The sequence below is a fragment of the Amblyomma mixtum genome, chromosome 3 (assembly GCF_055824585.1).
Source record: "Amblyomma mixtum isolate Tamu chromosome 3, ASM5582458v1, whole genome shotgun sequence".
In the NCBI taxonomy this organism is placed as follows: domain Eukaryota; kingdom Metazoa; phylum Arthropoda; class Arachnida; order Ixodida; family Ixodidae; genus Amblyomma; species Amblyomma mixtum.
Genome location: NC_143014.1, coordinates 427,799,086 through 427,809,548, shown reverse-complemented (window position 1 = coordinate 427,809,548; position 10,463 = coordinate 427,799,086). Strand labels below are relative to the sequence as shown.

General features: G+C 46.9%; 1 long non-coding RNA gene across 2 annotated transcripts in view; it reads right to left on the bottom strand.

Annotated features, from left to right (window-relative positions):
* Positions 1–435: 435 nt before the first annotated feature.
* The window catches only part of LOC149358010 (uncharacterized), a 49,034-nt gene continuing 39,006 nt past the window's right edge, over positions 436–10,463 (bottom strand). For both annotated transcript variants that reach the window (XR_016291913.1, XR_016291912.1), the window contains 2 exons: positions 8,608–8,665; positions 436–1,267 (listed from right to left, as the gene is read on the bottom strand). This is a non-coding gene — a long non-coding RNA (uncharacterized LOC149358010). The remainder of the gene's footprint in view (positions 1,268–8,607; positions 8,666–10,463) is intronic.

Sequence of the window (10,463 nt, the reverse complement as noted above, 5' to 3'; positions counted from 1 at the left end):
CGTAGCAATCACTGCCTTTAAGCAGATTTTTCCGCGCACTTAAGACGTCTGCGCAGTACTTTGATTCTACGTAATGTGTGAAAAAAGAGGACAGCTGTTATAGTGCCTAGAATACAGTATATTCTAGGCACTATACAGCCGTCGAATCAGCTGATTTTTTTTTTCTGGCTGCCATGTTTACGATGGCTGAATATGTGGGTGGAGGGATAAGGCTGAATGTAGCTGAATCCTTTGAATCAGGCGGCAGCTCGCGCCACCTAGCCGACGCTTTTCCATCGTCAGTGCACTCTCGCGGCAGCAAAAGTGACTGAAGAGCAAACTTAATTGCAGAACTGAGGACGCTTCTTGTTTTGCTTAATGTTGTTAGGTTTGAAACATAGTTTGTTGTGAAAATAAAATATTGTTCATTTTATTAACGGCTTGTTTACAGCAAAACGTTTGCATACGGTCCCCTATTGCGCAACTAAATGCTTCCTGGGTGGAGCCCTGCTACTAGCCGCGAAAGCCCCTAGCTAGGGACTTCACTGGCCACCGCTGATTGGTTGACTCCGCGTTCGCATCTCGCGGTGTCGTCATTTTGACGTCAGAGTCTCAAAATTGAGACGATAACTCGTAATACCGTCCCTGGTACGACTGCATTTCAGTGCGACTCAGTGGCAAGGTCATATCTTGATGAGATAATTACGCTTACGACAAATGGATGCTTTTTGTGGTGCACGGTATAGTGGCGTATGAAATGACGTTTCTTTCGGCTTTCTTAAACGTGACGGGCATTTTTCTTCAAAGCCTGGCTTTGCTTGTCAGGACAACATGCTGCCGGGCCAGCTGGTGCGGCATGATGGGAAGAAGACAGCGCGAAACCTGACATGAATGTTCTCTGTGTCTTCCTTTCATTCCCTACTTCGGCTTTCGCGCTTGCTTTTTCACATATTGTCATTGCTTAGCTGCAACGGCGTTTTACGCACCCAGGTACAATTTCATTCTGAACGACGCAAGAATATTTTATTATGCTGTGCAGACTAGGGAAAAAATTTGTTTGCACCGGACAATCGAAACCGAATGACAGTCTGTATTTATTACACCGGACTCCGTTTGTTTATTGCCAGTTTACGCCTCGTATCAGGGCTGGGTGCTGGGGCAATACCGGCTGCCATCCCGGAGGCGGCATCAGGCCGTCTGTCATGCACGTCCCCGCAGCAGGAAAACGAACGTTTTTATAGCAGCTGCAACCTTGTTCGCAGTCGTAGCCGGCCCCACGGGTGTCACACTATTTCAGAAATAATTAGAAACAGATGCCAGCAGGTCAGTATAAAAAATTCGGTAAAAAGTAGCTGGCTTATCTACACACATGCAAATTCATATTCAGTTCATTTTCCGTAAAACAACGGAGGAGGCTGGAACAAAAATTTAAGAAAGTTCTCTTGAACGCTCTCGAGCCCCATTTTTTCATGGCATAGAGTGACAACGGGCTCGTATTTGAATAAAGCAGGTACTCTTGGTTTTCACGGAACAAAGCGAACAGTAAGTATAGAGAGCGAAACAATAGGAAATAATCTTACAAAACTGTCTTGTGGAATTTATACAAGTCTATAATAAATATAGTAAAAGGTTTCTGCTGGCAGTATTTCTCACCTCACAAAAGCAGCTGTTCATAAAAACAACTCTTCGGTACCATTTTCTGATCTCTAATCCACAAAATAGCTGTCACAGAAGTGGCGGCAGCCTGTAAATTACTTTTGTTTGTATAAAACTGATCTGTCCGCGTTTCTTTAACATAGTGTGACCGTGCAACCTGTATGTGTCTCGGGAAGAGCACGAATATATGCACGCTGTTTCAGTTAGACAACCCACTCGCATTGCACAAGCGGAGGCGTACGTGCTGCTTGTTTTGTGTATCTCTTACTTTTTCCCGGCTCATGGTCGGCCCCGATACTGCCGAAGCCTTGAGCTGACCATTAGCAGCAAAAAAGTTGCGCGGGAACGTGACTCCCTTTTTGGTTTTGTTTTACTTTTTTGCTGTTCCAAGGTCACCGAATCCAGAGTCGAAGCCTAGGGCTTCTTTTTAGTTGTCCGTTAATTTTTCCTCCTCCAAGATGGCGGCCATACAGTGTCAAAGTGTAGGTGCCTACGTGCTCTTGTTGCGCTTTTTGGTGTTTGCTTTTTCGACACCTAAAACCCCTCAATAAACTAGAAGTAACAACATCTCGTCCTTCCTCCTCCTATGCCGGCGCTCCTTGTCTCGGCTCCTCCCGGGCGCCGACGGTGGCGGCACCTAGGCCGGGAGAAGCTAGCAGACGCTCCCAACGCTCACACTTTGGCGCGCAGTAGACCGCGCGTGCGATTTCTGCCTTGTCTTCGCTCGAAATGAGATCATGGCATGGGAGATTAAAAAATTCACTGTGGCTTAGCTTGGTTAAGCCCGGTAATTGCGAAAGCAATATCCGTACTTACGCCATGGTTCAGCTGGTAGTGTAGCTGGTGGTGGTGCTTGTGGTTAGACTTGCGGCGATGCATCGGTTATACAGAAAGTAGATTGAGGTTGAAAGTAACCTCGCCCGCTCCACTAAAGTACCGCGGGTAAACATCGGTTATACAATCCAATCAAATCTAATCTAATCTAATCTAATCTAATCTAATCTAATCTAATCCAATCCACTCCAGTCAGGCCGCCGTTCATGTGCACCGCTGTCGCACACGGACGGCGCGAGATGGTCGCCCAGCTCTTCGGCGTGACGTCACAACACCTGTGGCGCTCTTGGCGGAGAGAGCGGGAGTTAGGCCGCCGTTCATGTGCACCGCCGTCGCACACGGACGGCGCGAAATGGTCGCCCAGCTCTTCGGCGTGACGCCACACAGAGGTCATGCGAAAGGTCATTTCATGTGCACCGCCTTCGCACCGCAAAGGCTTGAAAGTGAAAGTAGTATTGCTTTCGCAATAAAATTAGTTACTCAAATAACTGTCCCCAGTAGCGTTGGATTCATCTGCGATCAATTTCATTAGGTGCAAGCGGCGGAGATGGCTTGCACGGCCGAGATTGATTGTAAAACATTTTATTCGCCGGAAACAGCTTGGTAAGAGGTTGCGGTAAGTGTTCGAGAATACATAGCCCTCGACGACTTTGTCAGCCCACTCCACCACCAAAACTTGCGTTCTGGGGTCAGAGCTAGCCAGCACGGTATCCCACCGCTCGAGAGAAGGAGCTGTAACTAGATCACCCGGAGGTGGCTCTATTTTGCAGTCCCACAGGATGTGATCGTAGGTGGCACGTTGGCCACAGTGTTTGTGGTTTGGGCTGTAAAGATTGGGATAAATGTGCGCGAGGAGTGATGGGGTGCGTATCGATCTCGTCTGTAGACGACTCCACGTAACCTCTTTTGTTCTTTAGTAAGTGTTTTGTCTGGAGGGGGGAAAATTCTCCTCTCTATAGTTTAAAATGATTGGTGAGATCATGATATGTGATCATGAAGTCCGTGAAATTCAGGGAGCCAGACTCATCCACTGCCCGGTCGCCGAAACCTCGGGCTTTATTGTGGGCTGCCTCCTTCTCCGGATTCCCCGAATGGGCTGGGACCCATATCAATTCGGAATAATTTGGTGAGAATTTGGTTGCGTTAAGGATTCTAAGGGAGGTGTTTGAATTCGCCCTTTAGCGAAATTATTGATACCCATTTTGGAATCGCTGAGGATGATGCTCCCTTGGGTATGTGCTAGGGCGAGGGCTATAGCCGCCTCTTCTGCCGTTTCAGAGGATTTCGTTTTGATTGTCGCCGAGACGATGTGGTCACCATTCTCGTTCACAACCACAATTGCAAAGGCATTGGTATTTTTGTATTCTGCCGCATCTACATAAAGTGTTGCAGCGCACTGTCTGTATTTCTTATGTAAGGCTTTGGCTCGTGCTTGTCTTCTACCCTCATGGTGTAAGGGGTGCATGTTTTTGGGGAGTGGTTTGATTAGTAGGGCCGTCCTATAGTCGCGGGGTAAGTCTACTTTAGCATCGTTATTCGTAGGTTGAAAGTTAATTCCGAGCCTGGTAAGAATACTCCTGCCAGTTCTGGAATTGGCACGGCCGAGAATATCCTCAGAGTGTTGTTTCTCAACGCTCGCGCTTTAGTCAGCAGTGTACCGCGCGCTCGAATCAATTGTTTGCATTTGCTGCCTTCGATTCAGCCGCAGTGCGATCATGGTATGGGAGAATAAAAAAATTATAGGTATACTCAAACAACTGCCCCGACCTATGTTGCACTGCTTTATCGGAACTTTTTGTACTGCGATCGCTTTGATTTCGGTGCACACGGTGGAAATAGCATGCGCAAGCGAGCTCGCGGAACAGCACTGAACATCCTCGAATTATTGTTTTTCGACCGGCGTCTTTTGCCCAATCGTAATCAAAAGTTAACTCCGCCAATAGGAAGTGGTACGACATACGACTATACGTGCGGCCTAGGCTTTATATGAATGGATGGCGGTGTAATGCTGCCATAATATATTCCTCTCTCAAAACCGCATTTGCTCGTGCAATCAGCTCTGCGTAGGCGCCTATACTCGTCTCAGTTTTAGATCTTTTTTTGGTGCAGGAAAGCTTAGCGGTTATTTCGGATTTACTATATATCCCGAACACCTCGCAGGATAACGTTAAAAGGAACCAATTGACGGTAGTCTCTTACTATTTGTTTGCAAATACCTAGGTGAATAGGATGCTCTAGTTGCGAATTGTTTCGGTTCAGTAACAGCAATCAAAAAAGGATTTTAACTGCTGCATCGCCCGCCGCTACAACGCTGCACGACTCACTAAAATCTTGTTTGTTTAACTGATTGTCATATTGGTTCAACATACGTAATAATGCGTACAAGAGGACATTGTCTTCAATCGTGTAATTGCCAGCCATAATGCGCAGCAGTCTGGACTGCCGCAGTTCATCAATTGCTTCCGGTCGAAGGAGAGCGAAAAAAATTACAGCTGAAAAACAAAAACTCGAATTCACGCAGTCCTATTCGAAGCAAAAAGTTGTTCGCTTAGGTAGTTGCTTCACGCGAAAATTGAAAACGCAAAAAAAAAACAATGTATGCAACTATGTTTGACGGAGGTCCTCGCATGCATTCTCAGGTATTATCCACGCAGATATCGAGTATTCAAGTGATAGTTCGGTTACTATGCCTAGGCACAATAACGACCTATTTTGTAATGAACCCTGCCAGAACAAATACGGTCAGCATTGCGCGCAGCGTGAACAGCGGGGGCTTCAACAGCGAGAACCGGCCCTTTGGTATCGAGTTCGTGAGCCAAGGAGTCCAACTGCAACAAAACAAATATGTCCGGCTATGCGCGCAACATGAATGCTAGACCTGCACCGCGAGCATCGTAAACAGCAGGGTTCAAAACAACATGAAGCGCAAGTATGGAGTCGAGCCCGCGAACGACTCCGACTTCAACCACGAATACGCTACGTAACGAGCGCTACATGAAAGCTACGCCTCCAGAGCCTAGCAGAGCCAGCAGCGTGAACGGCAGGCATAAGACAACGAAAAGCGAGGCTTTCGTAGCCAGCGAGCTATCGAATCCATCTACAATCTACAACCATGCCAAACGGCATTAACTGCGAAGAAATACTGCAGTCGCTCACGCTTCACCCCAAATCCTCCGAAAAAAAAAACGCCACTGACAACTCAAGAGCGGTACTCGCATCGTAAAGACGGGGATACAGCTTATTATGAATGCTTTCCCGGCCGATCCTATGCAGCCAAACCTTTCGGCGAGCCGCATTGCTTTTTGCGGACGGAATGACGAAAAACGTTTTCCATTGCCTCCTCGGCTGTTCCACCCGCAAGCGCAACAAAAGCTCGCCGTCGCCGCAGCGCGAAGACACCATCAAAGCTAGGGAAACGCTCCCGCCAAAACTGCGTGGCACCAAAAGGAAACGAAGCCCCGGCAATGGCGCCGGCGTCTGCTGCGGAGCTGAAAAGCGCGCGCTAACACGTGACCACGGCGCCTCAGCCAATGAGAGTTTCGATTATCCGGCGGCGCGCTAGGAGAGGAGGAGTGTCGGAAAGTTCAAAGCTTTTCGCTACTTTTGCTTCATTGAGGGGCTTTATCGACCCCGACTCTGTGGCGCACCTGAGGACTTCTAAAAGGGGGCCGTATGGGCACGAACTTCAGTCCGCTTGTCGGTGGAAACGCTGCCGCCGCGAACCCCCGGGTCTCCGAGCCGCCGCACCGCATCCTCGAAACCGCAAGCTGCTCTGGAAGGACGTCGCCTTCGGGGGCCGCACTGATTGCGTGTTTGTAGATGGACTACAGCCGCGCTCCCCAGTTGACTGTATATTTGTTCCCATTCTGAACTTTCACCGACTATAGCTAATTGGGCTCTCACTTGTGTTGTGCCCTGTGTAGGCGTATTCAATAAATAACTTAATTCAGTGTATTTAATGCTATGTGTTTCCCGCCGCTATTTTGTAGGATGTACATTATGCGTCTGTGAAAGCTGTCGTATTCTTTAATCGAAACTGTCAACGTTGTTTTGTTGTTGTTACCTCTTCACACGCCTCTGTCTCATTCACTACGTTTGTTTACCGGCTACGCCGGGCATCGAGCGGCCACCCCCTAATTGTCAGGACTCGGTGACGACGGCGCGTAGTCACCGAACCCGTGACAGTGGCGATATTTATGGGAATCATGACAGACAACGAAGCTGCAAACATTTCCTTTGCTAGTGGCTCGCAATGCTCTGCATAAGAAACGTTCGGCGTGGACAGTATTAACTGTCCTCATTCAAGTGCCCACCGGAAACTATGTATAATCACGAGAGAACATGACTTGTTAGTGCTTGTTTTGGTAAAGAGGAAAAATATAATAGGTGTTTCAGACAAGCCAGCCAGTAATTTCTTAAAATAGGCTTCTTTAGGTAAAGAGAAGGTTTTTGCGGCATTGTAATACCAGTGTTGAGAGACCTCAAAAAGCCGACTGATCGTGTTTGCTTGTAAAATGATTTTAAAGAAGCTCTAAAAGTTAATTTTTTAACTATTACAGATAGGCCCCTGATTTCAATTTGTGGTTTAGGCCAGCCATTAGTAATAGCCGTATCGGTTTTTAGAATTATTTAAGTGCGATTACCCTTGCCGCTGTGGCTGAAGAAATTTGGGCTACTAATCGCTCATTTCGAAAACCGCGCGCAGGCAGAGGGCGCAGAGCGACGCCCATCAAATGGCGTCACTCCGTACACGGAGTGCAGAATGCACGTGGCCGCCCGCGCCTTCAGAGATGCGAGGAGATGAGGAGTGGCGAGCACCGCAGCGCGGGCCCACCAAAGTATTACAAGTTACGCACGGCGTCAAAATTTATTGTCCCTACTCCTTTCCGAAACTTCTGCTGCGGTCGGGAAAGATGTCGGAAACAAATGGACTATGTCTTGTGTTCCTCCTTTCCCATCACTGCCGTTAACAATGTCGATCTTAAGTGCGGCAAATGCTGACCTGTACAGCAGCCAACAAACAGTGGACAATACCCTACGCGAAGCGCGGTCGCGGCAGGCGGTAGAGCACGCAGTATCCCAATGTGAATTCCCAACACCTTTTAAGGCGAAAGCTTTTAATGGCTCATACTGTCGTCCGTTAACAAAGCGTGTCAAACCCGTTTAACTCGGGAACTAAAAAAGACAGATGGAAATTAATGGTTGCTTCAGATAGAGGAGGAAAAAATGAACCTAAAAGCCAATTATGATGACTGTAGGTTAAATAATTAAATACAGGTAAACATGTCGAAATTGCATCCACATAGCGCGGACGTCGATATAGCCACGGAAACCGTGTGACGTCACATCCACCGGAAGTCGTCGCGGCACAGTGTCCTCGGCTTTCGCCTTTCAATTTAGTTGCAAGTTTCCACGCAAATTTTACAGACCCCTACTTTTAAGCAGCATCTTTAATATGATAACAGCAGCGGCGTAGCATCAGACGCCAATCGCAGATACCTAGGCCTGAACTTTTTACTTATAAGTCGTTTTTGCATCCAAGAACCCGAAGAGCCGACCATCACAAGAGCGACAACTTAAGGAGTAGAAGGCGCTAGCGTCTATCATTCATTGCCCAGTGAGAGGGATACGAAATTGCATGTTTCAAACAGGGAAAAGGCTGGCGGAATTTTCCGCGCTATGATGAGTTTTAAAGCATTCAATTCATGCAGTCGAGCGCGCGACGGCAGGAATTGAAGTGGGGGGGGGGAGGCATCTAATGTCTTCAAGAATAGGCAGTTTTGATTGATGTACAGCTCATAGCGATGAGGGCCCAACAATGCCACAGACGTAACGCGAGGGCGGAGCGTCTTGCTCTGTCCTCGGGTGAAGGTCTTTTACGTTAATGATGAGTTACTAACTAGTAGCAGAGTCCTATACGGAAACGAGCGGTTCTTCGCAATTTCACAGCAACTAGCACTTGGGCTTTTGTACTACTTATTTTAATTAAATCAGCATCCGCCATTAGGCAGTTGTAACGGCGGATGAGCTACATGCCCACGCTGATGTCTCGACGAAAGTGCACATAATAAGTACCTTTCACAGAAAAAATTCACAGAAGTATAAAAAATCCTTCCAAGCACGACAATACATGCTTACCGGTCTCATGCACTGATTGTGCGTTATCACGCGATGACGGCGTCGAGGGGGAACTCCGCTGGAAGAAAAAAAATTGAACAAGCGGCATTAGAACAACGCAGTAAAAATCGTGCAAAATGCCATGATTTCATTTGACTACAATTGAGGGTAACCATCTTCTTCTGAGACCGGGCAACTAAATATTTTCCATGTATATTGGATAACGTAATCACAGCCTCTGCAGCCATATAAAGCGGTTTTAGTGCCGCAAAAAGCTGAGTTTCAGCAACCTTTTTAAAATATTTCTTGCTGTGTAGTGAGTATGGTGTAGGAAGAATCGCTTCCCTCATCAGGAGTTCTGACATAGTCAGCGCGAGCGCGTTTTATATAGTAGCGGCAAAAAAAAAAGCGAGTGGATTCACGTGCTCTTTAATCAGAGGTAAATCACTTTTAAACACTTATTAACGCTCGGTGCAGTGGAACCAGCACAGACAAGCTCACATCCCATTAAAACTGGGGCTCTAATTTTCCTCTTTTCTCCGGGAATGCCATATTTTGCTCTATATGCTACATTTCCCAGCGCACAGAGGCAAGTTTGAAACGCTGCGAAAGGTATTTAAATCGCAATTTGGAGTAACCGTCTTCTAAGCCTTTGAAAGAAATCCGGGGACAGAATTTATAAGCGCTGCCTCAAGAGCACAATGCTTTAAATGTATCACGCACGCATCTAATTAACGGCTGTACACCAGCGTTTGGCGTAACGAGGTGGCGAAACAGAAAAGCATAAGCAGAAGCGCCGAAAGCGCTTGCCATCTGCAGCCTGTTTCGAAACTCCGCTACGCCATGCTACGCCACGCCTAGAGTCAGTGACTCGAGTTTGTTCGACGGTCGCGTGATGCTCCCAATGAAGCGGTAGGGTGCACAAAACTGACAGTTCGTTTCACATGGAGGCAGTTGATTAAAACGGATGATGGCTAAAATTTGTGAGGTCTTCCTTTATCACGTTACCTTAAGAGTGAGAACTCTCATCGGGCGCAGTGATCGCTCAAAAAATTCAAAAGAAGTCCCTCTGAGGAGCCCTCAGTTTTGCGATGCCTCCTGCTATAGGGAGCCGTAACCAGGTGTCCCAGCTAAATGTAACCAAGATTTAAAAAAAGACGGAGTGCTCTAGCCCAATGAAACCAACTGAGATCTGTTGAGAGGCGCCTGACCTTGTGTGCGGCATTTTTAATTATCAATACTTCGTTAATTAGTAAAGAGTAATTGGCAAACGTTTAATTATTGCCTTCAGGAACAGTGTCGCTACATAAGTTGTCGATCGTCTTAAAAAACACCTGACTGGAATATTTGCTCCAACTACCGTTTACGTAAAGTAGTTTTTTTAGCGGCCTTAAATTATAATAACTCTCACAATAAAAAAAGCTTTGACGTGACAACGGTACCACTTCAAAAGTCTCGAGACGCATTTCAGAAAAAAAAAAATCTGTTGTTCTGTTGTTCAGAGTGCTCTCCTCGATGAGGCTTTGAGTGCGCACTGGGGCAGAGATGTGAACCATCCGCTGTTTACTTGTTAGCTTGCTTTGAATGCCAATAAATAAAGCTACGTAAATTGTACCTGGATGGAAACAGCGCTTCTGGCTGTTTTTCGAAACTATATCGCACTTCTGCGTTTACACTTTGTTCCTCAAGCCAGTTACTAAAAAGTTCGGCAATTAGTATTTTCTTGCTAACTTTGAAGAACGAAAAAAATACTGCAGACTAGGCCACGAGACTCTGAACAACCCTCAGTTAGCTTCACTGGGCTAAAACACTCCGTACTTTTTTTAAAAGCTCGATTTAGCTGAGACACCTTACATGCACGCGTTGTATACACCGAA